Source organism: Spinacia oleracea, chromosome 4, assembly GCF_020520425.1.
Source record: "Spinacia oleracea cultivar Varoflay chromosome 4, BTI_SOV_V1, whole genome shotgun sequence".
NCBI classification, from domain to species: domain Eukaryota; kingdom Viridiplantae; phylum Streptophyta; class Magnoliopsida; order Caryophyllales; family Amaranthaceae; genus Spinacia; species Spinacia oleracea.
The window spans coordinates 88961375-88976135 of record NC_079490.1 but is presented as its reverse complement, the minus strand read 5'-3'; the positions used below and the strand labels follow the sequence as shown (position 1 = coordinate 88976135).

Sequence of the window (14761 nt, the reverse complement as noted above, 5' to 3'; positions counted from 1 at the left end):
TGTCTAAGCTACGATAATCAAGACGGATCTGAAGGTGTCGGTGAACCAAGTAGAGGAACGACAAGTAGAGTTATTTGTTCCTGTTCGTTGACATATTATTGTGGAAAACACGCTTCGAATGTAAGTTTGCTTAATCTGTGCTTTATACATGTTTCCTGGCTTTGGGGATTGTTCCGCACATGTTATTATGTTATTTGTATTCCCCTACAGATTTCTGAGACAGAATGCCTTAAAATTGGAAAACGACCGCACAAGGCCTTATGTTCGACAGCACAGTATTTGTTCGACCGCACAACTTTTTGAGTTCGACCGCACAAAAGTTGTGCTCCCGATTAGTTCTTCTTGTTCGACCGAATAGAGCTGCAAAGGAGACTTGAGCCAAAGAAACCCCATTCAACCGAACAGGATTTTACGTTCGGTCGCACAGGACGAAGGAAATGATCTTCGCTGTCTTCGCTCGCACAGGACTGCATTTGGTCGAACAAAGTCATTTACGTTCGGTGCACAGTGGGTACGTGCGACCGAATCGCTGCGTGGGCTGCTTTTTTTCGAACTTTGGCTTCTATATGGGGAAACTTATAAATAGATTTTTCGATTTATTTTGTGGAGAGGAGAATTTTAGTTGATAATTGGAGATTCTAAAAATAGATTTTCAGCAATTCTAGAGAGAGAAACTTTCCTCCATTCAAGCTTCAATTTGTAATCCTTCTTAACTCTTCTTCTATTTTGCAATTTAATTTGTAGTTTCTTAATTCTTGCTTTTGCTTTGTTGTTGATTGTTCTTCAATTCCTTAATTTCTTGAATTCTTGATTTCATTGATTGAAGTTACTTGGATTCTTAACTCCTAGTTGATTGTGCAATTGAATTCTTAAATTCTCTTCTCTTACTCCTTCAATTTCATGCTTGATAGCTTAGAATTAATGGATTGCTTAATTTCTAGAATGACTAGTGAGTAGAACTAGGTTAGGGAAAGGGGAGAATCTAGGGGCTTAATTAGGGGAAATTGATGATTGATTGTTGATTGATTCATGTGATTAAATATGATTTGATGATAGGACATCCATGCTAATTTATTGGTAGTTGCAAATGCTATTCGATTAGAATCACGTGGAACCATAGGTTAGGTTTGGCAAGAGATTGTGGGCCTATCTTGTGTGATCAAATGGCGGTGCCTATTATATGCTAGTTAGTTTAATCTAGGATTAGGCGAAAGCTCTTCCGTGGATTAGACGCTTAGCGTTCCCTATCCGAGAGGTGGCGGGTTCGTCTTTAGATGCTATTTGCCTAATCGTCACTTCGTTGCATGATCATCATTTCTAGATAGTTGAATTCATTTCCCCCGATTTACCTAGTCTATCCCCGACACCCTAACATCTCCCTTTCTTGATTCAATTTAGCATAATTCGTAGTTTTTAGATTCTTAAAAGTGACAATTCAAAACCAAATTCTTGTTCGAACTAGATTGACTTTCAAACTCAATAACCACCGTTTCTTTGGGACGATCCCTTTGCTTACCGCTAGCCGGTTAGTTGAGTGGTTTTATAAATATTGTTTGCATAGTTTGTTTTCTATCAACGACGGAAAATATACTTATCAAAATGGCGCCGTTGCCGGGGAACGGTTGTTGTTTTTGAGTTTTAGTTGAGACTAGTTCATCATTAGAAAATACAAAAACATTGCAATTTCGCTTAGCTTTCTTTTTCCTTGGCATTGCTCACGGTTTTTCTTGACTTTGTATGCTTGTTAGGGGGCGTGCTCGTCAAAGGATCCTCCATCCTCTTGACCTTGAATTGGAGAGGACACTTAGGAGACAAAGGCGTGTACGGTCTAGCTCATCAAGCAATAACAGATTCGCATCGTTGAGTGTTGGTGAGGAACAACAAGAGAGTGAGCAAGTGTTTGAGAACATGGCGCTCTCGGTTAAGAACTTGGGAATACCGGGGGCATTCGAAGCTACATGTGGTATTCAAGCCCCAACAACGGGTGCCAACAACTTTGAGATCAAGCCCACCTTGATCAATTTGGTGCAAAGCCACCCCTTTTGTGGGAAGAGTAATGAATCACCTCACGAACATCTCAAACAGTTCGAGCACTATTGTGACACAATCAAGCACAATGGTGTCACATCGGATTATGTGAGGTTGACATTGTTTCGGTTCTCTCTACTTGGGCGAGCAAGTGATTGGCTTGACAAGGAGGTCAAGCCCAACTCACTTCGCACTTGGACCGAAGTGACAAGTGCATTCTTAAACAAGTTCTACTCGCATGGGAAGAAGGCGGAGTGTCGCCACAAGATCCAATCCTTTGAGAAAAAGCGAGATGAGTCACTCTTCGAAGCTTGGGATCGTTTCAAGGAGTACCAAAGGGAATGCCCACACCATGGGATTCCTAAATGGTTGTTGCTCCAAACATTTTACTTGGGGTTCAGTCCAAGTTCGAAGACAAGTCTTGATGCGGGCGCGGGAGGCCCCATTATGAATAAAACTGAGGTCAAATAGAGGAAATCATTGAGGATGTAGTTCAAAACTACCAATCTTGGCATGTAGGCACGAGGAATTATGATGGGAAAGGTAGAAGTGAAGATGGTAAGGGTTCGGTGTACGCCATAGAGCAAGCATGGATGATAGAGAAGCTTACCTCACGCTTGGAGAAGCTTGAAAAAAGACCATTTGCGGGGAGAGCTTCGCGCCAACCGCCATCACCGTCTACAATCCCTCCACCCTCGGCCACTCTTCTCTCTAAGGGGAAGAGCAAGGTTAGTTCTTATGGCTCAATATCTCCGGGCACCTCCTTTTGCGAAAATTGCCAAGACTATAGTCATTCCCCGATGCATGCCCCTTAGTTCATAACTTGTCATTTGTGGATTATGGCCCTTCGTATGAAGGAGAGTTTGATGTAGAGTATGCTAATGCCATCAATGAGAGGTCTAGGAATGATAACGCTAACAATCCTAATTTTTCTAGGCAACCTAGAGGGCCCTCCATGTATGGTCCGCACCAAGGCCATGGCCAAGGAACTGGGTATGATAGCCAAAATCGAGGTGGCTATAGAGCACAAGGCTATCAAAGCCAAGCGCCCTATGGTCAAGCTCAAGGTTTTGGCAATCAAGGCCAATACAACCAAGGGGGTTATAATCCCAACCATCAAGGTGGAGGGGGTTATAACTACTCTTATGGGAAATTTAGGGGTGCCTAAAGTGGGGGTTATCCTTTGAACTCGGGAGTTCCTTATGGTGCATCTCAATTGCCACCTCCTGGATTCAATGGACCGAGGACCTTTGGCAACCAATATCAAGCAAACCTTAGTGGTTATGGCGTTGCACCTCCACCACTCCCGCCTCTCAAGTCTAATCTTGAGGCTCTCATGGAGTCGTTTGTGGGGGCGCAAGCCAAGAAGAATGTCAGCAATCCAACACTCACTTGAAGATGATTGAGACCCAACTTGGTCAACTAGCTAGCACTATCAAAGAGCAACAAGTGCATACAAGTCTCTCACCCCAAAGGTCAACCTCCTAAGCAAATGTATGCAATCATGACAAGGAGTGGGAAGACTTTGGATGATGTTCCTAGAGCCAATGAGGATCCTAAGTCCAATGGGAAGGATCAAGAGGGAGTCGTTGAGTCTAGCAACAATGATGTGGTAGAAGAGGAGCCTCCCATCGATGATGTGGGAGACACTCCTATACAAAAAGAGGCAACTCTTCTACCTCTCCCCACTCCTAAACTTCCCTATCCCCAAAGATTCATAAGGCACAAGTTAGATGTGCAATTCTCAAAATGTCTTGAGGTTCTTCGAAAATTGCATATCACTCTCCCCTTTATGGATGAGTTGAAACAAATTCCTACCTACTTAAGATTTCTTAAGGAAATCTTGAATGGGAAGCGGAATTGCGACGTAAAGGAGACGGTGAACCTCACCGAAAATTGTAGTGCTATCATTCTTAACAAAACGCCACCCAAACTCAAAGACCCGGGAAGTTTTTCTATCCCTTGTGCTATTAAGGAGCTTGAAATAAGCAATGCCTTGTGTGATTTGGGTGCTAGCGTTAGTATACTACCTTATTCGGTGTTTGCTAAGCTTGACGTTGGTGATCTTGTCCCAACCAACATCACCTTGCAACTTGCCGACCGTTCGGTCAAGTATCCTATTGACAAGGTTGAGGATGTTCCCCTAGCTGTTGGCGAGCTTACTTTCCTTGTGGATTTCGTCGTCTTGGACATTGATGAGGATGCCCATACCCCCATTATTTTGGGGAGGCCATTTATGGCCACCGCGGGTGCTCTTATCGATGTGAAAGAAGGACTAATCACCTTGAAAGCGGGAGACACCAAGGATAGTTTCAAGCTTGCAATTGATGAACATTGTTGGTCTAAAATGAAAAGTTGCATGAAAGTCGACACTATTGCTTGTGTTGAGCACAATCATTCTTGTGCCATTGCTTCTAACAATCCTTGTGTTCTTGAGTGTGATTTTGAGATTGATAGGAAGGTGAAGAAGGATGTGCACGAGAGTTCCTTTGTGCAAGGAGATCCCTATGATGACGTCATTACCATTCCCGACACATTCGGGATGGATCTTGATGATGAAAAGTCACTCACTCCGGCATCTAATGGTAGAAGTGTATGAGCAAGAAGTCCAAGCAAGGCAGTCCTATGCCTAAAAGGATTTGGTTTGGTCCCCACTCATCAAGTGGTGGTTTGGGTAAGTGGTTTATGCCCAAGGAGGCCAAGAAAGGTTTGTTGACTAGTGTTGACCCGAGGTTTGTTGTGTTTGACCCCCCTTGACTTTTGGGGGGGGGGGGTCCGTCATGCTAATGACGTTAAACGAGCGCTACCGGGAGGCAACCCGTGTATTCTTTTCCTCTCTTGTCTCCCATGAGCTTTGGGGGGATTCGTCAAGCTAATGACGTTAAACGAGCGCTACCCGGGAGGCAACCTGGTTGTCTAACTCCTAGTTTTAGTTTTTGTTAGATTTTTTGCATTAATTTCCATTAATTAGTATAATTTTTGATTTAAAGGGGAAGCTTGTAAAACATTTGCAAAATCATGTTTTGTGCGACTGAACGCGCTCTGTCGTTCGATCGCAAAAACCAGGTTTTTGAGACAGAATGGCCAGTTTTTGGTAAACGATCGCACAGTTTCAGATATTCGATCGCACAAGGTCTGTGCGACCGAACGACTCTTCCTGTTCGATCGCACAGGTCTGTGCGACCGAACGGCTTAATCTGTTCGATCGCACAGCCTGGCGGAGCTGTTTCTGAGTTCTTTAATTTGAAAATCGCGAGCCCCTTCCCCATTTTTCCTTCATTTTGCCCGACTATCCTCTCCATTGCCCTCTCTTCTCTCACTTGCTACCACTACTCCTCATCAAATTAATTCACTTCCCTTCACAAATTTCCCTTCCCATTCATCACATACACTCAATCTCATTCATCCCAACCCCCAAAATCCCCAAATTTTCAGATTTTTGCAAAATCCCCAATTTCTAGGGTTTTTATGAAATTGTTCATAATTGTGTGTGTGGTGAATTGGAGCTCTTGAGGATACTTGGGATTGATCCTATACCACTTCCTTTGCTTGTGGTGATGATTTCTTTCCCTTAATTCTTGTATTTTTCGTTCCATTTTCACCATGTTCATATTGTTTTTGATTTTTCTAAAATAATTGATTCTTGGGTGTTTGTTGATGCATGTTTGTATTGTGGTTAATCATTAATTGTCTAGATGAGCTATGCATGTTTAATTCCTTGTTCCATTTAAGCTCTAGACTTTTTGAGATGATTTTGTGAGATTTTGAGCTCCTTTGACTATACTTGTTTGTGGAAGTGTTGGTTGTTTGATTGTGGTTATTGTTGTGGAGTAATGTGGTTAGTTCAAGCTTGTTGAGGATTTGGTGTAATGTTTAGAGCTTGATGATGAATTGATGAAGATAGTTTAACCTTAGCTCTTGTAGTTGTTCGTTTGTCCTAGATTGTGAACTAACTTAGTTTATCCTTCTTTGTGTGTCTTGGTTTATTTCTTTTTGTTTTATAGATTTTTGCTTAGCATCCACTCATCTCAATGGCACTAAAACGCTCCAAGAAGAACCCCACCGCAACCGCGACCGCGACCACCTCTTCATCAAAGAGGAAGGCAACAACGGCACCAACCCCGCCGAACATGGAAACTTTCGAAATTGAGTTCGCCGAGCAAAGGTCTTGGGACTTCTTCGAGCTCCTTCCCAAGAGGACAATTAAGCCCACCAAGTTCTTCCATCGGGAGAGTGTTCGTAAGTTGGGGGTCGAGGCCGAGGTTGATAAGTTGATCAAGGGACTAGGGTGGAAAGAGTTCGCAAAGATGAGTGGCCCAACCTATAAAAGGTTGACATTGGAGTTCCTCTCCTCGGCTCGGAAGAACCTTGTAGAAGATGAGGATGGTGATAGTGTGGTGGAATTGAGCTTCCAAGTCTTCGGTCGCCAATACAAGTTGAACCACAATCAAATCAATGCCCTCTTCTCCATCGACTCGGATCATGGTTTCATCACGAACCCAAGGTCCGAATGTGCTAACAACTATGATGAAAATCGTTGGTGGAGAGAGCTCACCGGAGACGACGGGGATTTCTTCTCCTCCTCGGCCAAGTCTTCCACATTCCATCATCCGGCATCCGCATCATGATCCGGCTCCTCATCTATTCCCTTTTCTCTAAGGGTGCTACCGGTGCCTTGTCGGGCACGGAACTTGGTGGCTTATGTTCGGCCACACAAGAGGAGCAAGGGGTACTTGATTTCGGGCAATTGCTCATTTCCCGGATCATCGAGGTTAGGGATAGCCACTTGAATAAATCCGACATCCTCCTTGGCGGCATGCTTACTCTTCTTGTTCGGCTCCTACCGAACAACCCTCATGCCAAGGAGATGGCGGCTTTACCTCCGGTGGCCGGTGGTGAGTTCTTAACCATCCGGGCGATGTTCAATGCTGGCTCCACTACACCACCAATGAGGCGCAATAGATTTGTCTTGTGCGAAAGAACGATTGGTGCTTTCTTCCGCACCCGCCCATCACTTCATGGTCCCCTAATGTCCGCTACTTGCTTCCGCGGCATCAAAAGTTTGTCAAGGCCGCCGCCGCCGCCGCCACTTCCGAGCCTACCGGTACCACTACCGAGCCTACTCAAGCTCCCTCTCGGTCTCCTAGTCCTCCTCCTCCGAATATGGGTAACATACCTCTCTCCTCTCCTTTTGACATGACGGGTTTGCAATCCACCCTTGCGACTCTCTTGCAAGGGCAAGAGGACCAAGCACGTGTCTTGGCTTCTCTTGCTTCTCAAGGGAGCCGCACGGGGGATTCATTTCCCGATTTTGACTCGTCCTACTACGGTAGGCGGGTGTACGACTTTCATGTTGACAAAGGGGACTTTTCCCCCTATGTCAACTACCCTTACCACCCTCCCCAACAAGTGCCCATCCCTAGTTGGAATGAGGAGCGTACACCCACCTACCAGTATTGGACGGGCCCATCCCAACCCGGTGTCACTCCCCCCTCCTTTCCGCCCTATGACTATACTATGATGGGCGGTAGTGACTACTGTGGTGACCCTATGTACCCCACTCCCCCACCAGTGGATCGGCCTAGTGCGTGGCCCGAGGATTTCACTGGGTGGCCTAGGGGATATATGGGTGGTTGGGATGGCCCCTGAGGAGAGCCACCCAATGGAAACTACCCCCTTGTGCCCGAATATGGTTGGCCGCCCTATACCGACGCTTCGGGTCCCGATGTGGACCCCACCTTCAATTTCAGCCCGTTCACCGATGACACGGCTCTTGCTTATCGTCTTTAGCGGGATGAACATTGGAGGATTTATGATGCAAAGGGTAAAGGGCATGCCCCGGGCCCTTCTTCTCAGGGTTCACTCCATTTCTCCCTCATCTTGATGTGATGGTATGCTTGTGATTAGCTTGGGGGAGAAGTGTGGAGTAGGGGTTTGCTATGGGGAGTGTTTGATGTTTGTTGGTGTGATCTTCTTGCCACTTCATGTGGTTGTATATATGATGATGGGTTTTTGCTTGTTTTGTGTTTGTTTTGGCAATTTGGCCTTGTCCACTAACATTTTTCTTGATTATTTTTGAGTGTTCTTTATGGATTGGTTTCGTTGATGTGGGTTCCCACTTTCCGCCTATGCCTTGTTCGTCGATACCTTGGTGAGTTTGTTCGGTTTTTACCGGTTCTTTGCGGGACTTGCTCCCACGATATTTCCGGTAATATCCTTCTATCTCACATGCATTCTTTGGGATGGGCATCTTGCATTTGGGGCATTTTGTTGGATGGCTACCTGTGCCCCTCCTTGATTAGTTTAGGCCTTGAGGACACGGCCTATTTCTAGCTTGGGGGGAGTTTTGTTGTATAGTTGCCTATTTGTGATGCTCATGTCTTGGAAACCATACCATTTTGTGCACTTGTATATGTTAGTTCTTTGTTTTTAGTTTGATTTTAGTTTCTTGTCTTTTCGTTTGTTTTGTTTGTTTCTTTTTATTTTCCTTTTTTTGGTGTGTTTTCTTATTTTCTTTCTTTTTCTTCTTTTTCCATTCCTTTTGTCAAGGCAATTTTTCTAGGTTTTCTTAGGCAATATTCTTGATTGGGGCATATAAAATTGGAACTTGTAGATTAGAATGCTTTTATTCCTAATTGGTAGATTTTTACACGGTTCTTAATGTCTTGGGTCGAGTCTAGGATTTGGTGTCAAGAAAGTTGGTTGAACTATGGGTAGCATGCGTCATGAACTCTTGGCTTGTGGTAAGATGGTGTCGATTTCTCTAGTGATTTGAAGCCGGAGAGAATGGTATTTGCTCCCTTGTGAGCTTCATGCTCAAAAATAAGCCCAAACACATTTTCATATATTGAGTGGCATGGATCCTTAGCATTGACTTTCTTGTCTCCCGAGTTTGACCATTTCCTTCCCGAGACCGCGACCGAACTACTTTAGGGGACGATAGAGGCATTTCTTCCGGTGACTATTTTTCTTTTTTAGTTCAGGACTCAATTTTCTTATTTTTTCTCATATGTTTTTGTTTGCATTTTCCCCTTTGCTAGCTATTTGAGCCTTGACCCTTCATTTCTAATGAGCACATTACAAGCCTAATAGCCTTTGTTTTGTTTTCACCCTTAGAAGTGATAGTGAAGCTTAGAGTTATGATGCTTGTTGTTTTGGAGTAATTATGCAAAGTTGAGGAATGAATGTTGTTTGGTATGAATGGTAAAGTTTTGGAAGAATGTTGTATATAGTGAATAATTGTTGCAAAAGCAAAAAAAAAAGTAAAGTTTTGAAAAAAAGCCAAAAATAGAGAAAAAAACAAGGCATGAAAAGTTTCATTTGAAACACAAAAAAAGAGGAAAATCAAATCAAGGAAAAAACGCAAAAAAGAGTTGTAGTTTAGAATTGTTGTTGAATAAGCTTGGGGGTAACCCAAATAAGTGGTACGAGTTTGTGTTTGGTTCAAAATGCTTGAGTTTAGTTCTATCATTGCGCTTCACTTTAGGTATGAGCACCAAATGGCCAAATTTGTTCCGCGCCTTACCCCTAGCCTACGTTACGCCCTAAAAGCCCTCTTGACCCTTTAGAGTTGAGTCATTGTAGGTGGAGGGAGGATTTGGTCAAGCTTAAGGAACTAGGTCGTCATGCTAAGATGTCGGGTAGCCTAATGTTGATTTTCTGGCGCCTTCGCGGTGTCTTGAGACGCTATTCTCAAGGGTGGATAAGATCTAGAGATTTGACGTGGTATGCACGGATGTAGGGGGATTGATTAGTTCTTGCCCTTAGTTCACTTTGCTTGATGCTCGAATCTTTCACTCGGTTTAGGACATTAGTTAGCGTGTACTCATTTATTTGATTAGTAATATTAGTGTTCCCCTATACTTGTTCCACAATAAAGCCCATCTTGAATTTTGTAGTTTAATTTCTTTTCTTCTCTTCTCTTGTCTTTTCTTCTTCTTTTCTTTCTTTATTTTCTTGGTTTGTGTTTTCCATTTTAGTCTTGCCTTGATTAGAGTTGCTAGATTTTGATTTTGGTAAATTTTTAGAATCTGATTAGTTGCTCATTCTTCCTTAGTTGAGTTTAGTTTGCTAGAGACTAGCAAACGCTTAGCTTGGGGGAGTTTGATGAGCGACATTTATGTCGCTCTTAGCTTAGGATTTTATGTTAGTTTTTATGCTTTTTTTATAGTTTTTATAGTTTTTTGTGTGAGATTTATAAGTTTTGTTCCATCTTGTGCTTTATAGGTGATCTTGATGAAAAATGATGGAAAACAAGTGAATTCGAGCCAAAACAGGACTTGTGCGATCGAGTGATGGTTTGTACGCCAAAATAGAGTAGTGCAAATGGAGTTCATGGAATTTCCAGTTTTGTGCGATCAAATGCCCTCTGTTGTTCGGTCGCACAGAATAGATTTCTAAGATAGAAAGCCCCAAAATTGGAAAACGACCGCACAAGGCCTTTGTTCGACCGCACAACTTTTTGAGTTCGACCGCACAAAAGTTGTGCGCCCGATTAGTTCTTTTTGTTCGACCGAATAGAGTTGCAAAGGAGACTTGAGCCAAAGAAACCCCATTCGACCGAACAGGATTTTACGTTCGGTTGCACAGGACGAAGGAATTGATCTTCGCTGTCTTCGCTCACACAGGACTGCATTTGGTCGAACAAAGTCATTTACGTTCGGTCGCACAGTGGGTACGTGCGACCGAATCGCTGCGCGGGCTGCTTTTTTTCGAACTTTGGCTTCTATTTGGGGAAACTTATAAATAGATTTTTCGATCTATTTTGTGGAGAGGAGAATTTTAGTTGATAATTGGAGATTCTAAAAGTAGATTTTCAGCAATTCTAGAGAGAGAAACTTTCCTCCATTCAAGCTTCAATTTGTAATCCTTCTTAACTCTTCTTCAATTTTGCAATTTAATTTTTAGTTTCTTAATTCTTACTCTTGCTTTGTTGTTGATTGTTCTTCAATTCCTTAATTTCATGAATTCTTGATTTCAATGATTAAAGTTACTTTGATTCTTAACTCCTAGTTGATTGTGCAATTGAATTCTTAAATTCTCTTCTCTTACTCCTTCAATTTCATGCTTGCTAGCTTAGAATTAATGGATTGCTTAATTTCTAGAAAGACTAGTGAGTAGAACTAGGTTAGGGAAAGGGGAGAATCCAGGGGCTTAATTAGAGGAAATGGATGATTGATTGTTGATTGATTCATGTGATTAAATATGATTTGATGATAGGACATCCATGCTAATTGATTGGTAGTTGCAAATGCTATTCGATTAGAATCACGTGGAACCATAGGTTAGGTTTGGCAAGAGATTGTGGGCCTATCTTGTGTGATCAAATGGCGGTGCCTATTATATGCTAGTTAGTTTAATCTAGGATTAGGCGAAAGATCTTCCGTGGATTAGACGCTTAGCGTTCCCTATCCGAGAGGTGGCGGGTTCGGCTTTAGATGCTATTTGCCTAATCGTCACTTCGTTGCATGATCATCATTGCTAGATAGTTGAATTCATTTCCCCCGATTTCCCTAGTCTATCCCCGACTCCCTAACATCTCCCTTTCTTGATTCAATTTAGCATAATTCGTAGTTTTTAGATTCTTAAAAGTGACAATTCAAAACCAAATTCTTGTTCGAACTAGATTGACTTTCAAACTCGATAACTACCGTTTCTTTGGGACGATCCCTTTGCTTACCGCTAGCCGGTTAGTTGAGTGGTTTTATAAATATTGTTTGCATAGGTTGTTTTCGATCAACGACGGAAAATACACCTATCAGCAATCACCTTTTTGAACTAGAATCACTTTCAAATATGGAGTAATCAAAGATGACACTTTTTAACTTCTAAAGGTTTAATATTTTGAGATTCAAAATTCCATTTTTTCAAAATACAAGTTCAAGTTTCCAAGTTTCAAGATCCCATGATGCTTAGGGTTTCTCATGACTACTTCCCTAAACTAGGATCCTTTCAAAGTAAGAGCTCATCAAAGATCTAACCTTTTCAACATTAAAAGGCCCGATCTTTGAGATTCAAGTCTCTTAAGTTCAATATTTCAAGTACAATTTCAAATATTTCAAGTTCAATAATTCAATATTTCAAGTTCAAAGTTCAAATATTTCCAGTTCAATATTTCAATATTCAAGCTTTCAAGTTGAAGTTCAATATGCAAAGTCTAGGATACTTGGGTTGAGCAACCTCTCCCAAGTTGAGATTTTTGGCTTTGAATTCGTTTCGGGCGCACTTATTTTTAAGGAGCCGCTTGGCGTTCGAATCTCATGTGCCCAAGTACAAGTTTCAATTATGCACCTTTCAATATCGCAATTTCAATATCGCACCTTTCAATTCCGCGATTTCAATACCGCACTTTCAATTCCGCAATTTCAATACCGCACTTTCAATTCCGCAATTTCAATTCCGCACTTTCAATTCCGCATCTTTACTTGCCTAGTCCCTTTCTAGTCAATGTGGACCTACTCCCTAGTCCATCTCTAGGGGGTCTTGTATTTACTAATTCCGCACTTTATTTACTATTGTGATGTTGCTTTACTTGCTTTTGCTTTCATCACCGCACATGCTAAATACAACAAAATACAAGGTTACATCACGCTTAACAAAGATAATTTCTTGGACAAACCGACCTTAGGTTCCTTTAAATTAACCTTTAAAGCAAAGTGACCACCATACAAAGTAGGGATTCTATTTTCTCTAAAGTTCAAACCCACATAGTCTAATCAAGGGTATATTTTCGAAAATGCTATGTCACGTACTTGAATATTTCTAAAGCTCGCGGAATAAGCATATCGTTCCCGTGCCCGGATCTCACCCATCTGTTTCGAGGATTCAAAGCCTTTTTCAAAATACAGTAACTTGCTGTCTTTCCAAACGAGACTTTAAACAATGTTTGGTGGCGACTCCTTCGAGGTACAAAAATACAATGGTTTTCTAAAGAACCGCCGCACCCTTGTAAGAGGAAAAAAACCCCCCTACAATTCTGGCGACTCCGCTGGGGAGTTTCTAATTTCGATTTCGAAAATGCGAGCAGATTTCGAGCAACAAGCCACTGATCTGCTTAAGTACTGGATGCCAGCACTGGCGCAATGCGCAGCCACCTGCGCCACACGCCGTTGCCTGCATCCAGGACAGTGGCTCACAGTGGCTCGTCGCCCACTTTTACTCAACTTTTCGTGTTGGGAGTTAGTCTATTTTTGAATCTGGAAGGACGCTCCTAAACCTCGTGAACGAATGTTGAAAAATGAGCTTTACAAATACAAATTCAAGTACGATTTAAATTACAATTTCTAGGCATTTCATGCATTTTTCTTAAACCATATTTGTGCAAAATGAATTTCTACCTTTGCCCAAACAGATGTGTTCTACATTCGGGCTAGCCCCGGGGGCAACGAAATGGTGACTCTCCATACGGTTCCCGACCAATATGTGTGACCATTTCCGCGCCCACCGAAACTTGGCATTTGCTTGACATTCCCGATGTCAAGTATGGAGGCCGTCTGCCGACACACACTTCCCTGAGGCGGATGTGCAAGCTTGTCGCCGGATCCGTGTCTTAGTCGAGTACCTTTTGACACCCAAAGCCGACCACTTGCATCATAAAAAACATAGACCGACCTTAGGTTGAGAACTTTGCATGTCGCATTCATATTCATGATTAGTGTGACAACGTGCAACTTGTGCATTGTGTGGGCGTCTTTGCACGCGTGAATGGCTAACCTCTAGTTCTAGCTTGCCAAAACCAATTAGCCTCCAACTAGGAAACCAAACCCCTAGGACCATCATTCAAACCTCATGCATCTAAATCGCCGAATTTAGGGTCTTTTAGGAGTGCCACTCCATTTGATTCAAAACCCTCAAATACGTCTCACGAACAAATGCCAAAATCAAAATTCAATCTAACGGCGTCATAATGCCGGATTTTCGAGTCCAAAATTCCAACTTTCAAAATCAAAATTCAAATCCAACGGCGTCATAATGCCGGATTTTCTAGTCCAAAATTTCAAATTTCAAATTCAATCCAACGGCGTCATAATGCCGGACTTTCCATTTCATATTCCGAGTTTCAAGCTTCAAGTCAAGATTCAATCCAACGGCGTTATAATGCCGGATTTTCTATTTTCAAAAACCTTAATTTTCAAGTCCAAATCCAACGGCGTCATAATGCCGGATTTTCTAGTCCAAATTTCGAGTTTCAAGTTCAATCCAAATTTTCTAGTCCAAAACCTCAATTTTAAAGTCCAAATCCAACTAACGGCGTCATAATGCCGGATTTTCTAGTACAAATTTCGAGTTTCAAGTTCAATCCATATTTTCTAGTCCAAAACCTCTATTTTCAAGTTCAAAACTCAAATCCAACGGCGTCATAATGCCGGATTTTCTAGTCAAAACATCTATTTTCAAGTTCAAAAATCAAATCCAACGGCGTCATAATACCGGATTTTCTAGTCAAAACTTCCATTTCCAAATTCAAAACTCAAATCCAACGGCGTCATAATGCCGGATTTTCTAGTCAAAGTTTCGAGTTCCAAGTTCAAAACTCAAGTCCAACGGCGTCATGCCGAATTTTCTAGTTCAAACATTCAAGTCTTCAAACCTCAAATTCGAGTTGCCAATTCCAATCTAAAAACCTCAAGTTCAAATGTACAAACTCATGACCGGCGTAATGCCAACTTTTCAACTCAAACCTCAAATTCCATGTTCAACCTTTCAAACTTCAAGTCCTATACTCAAAGTTTCA

At 42.3% G+C, this 14761-nt stretch overlaps 1 pseudogene; it reads right to left on the bottom strand.

Moving 5' to 3' along the window:
- Positions 1–2286: 2286 nt before the first annotated feature.
- LOC130460401 (uncharacterized) lies at positions 2287–2387 on the bottom strand (annotated as a pseudogene).
- Positions 2388–14761: the final 12374 nt, after the last annotated feature.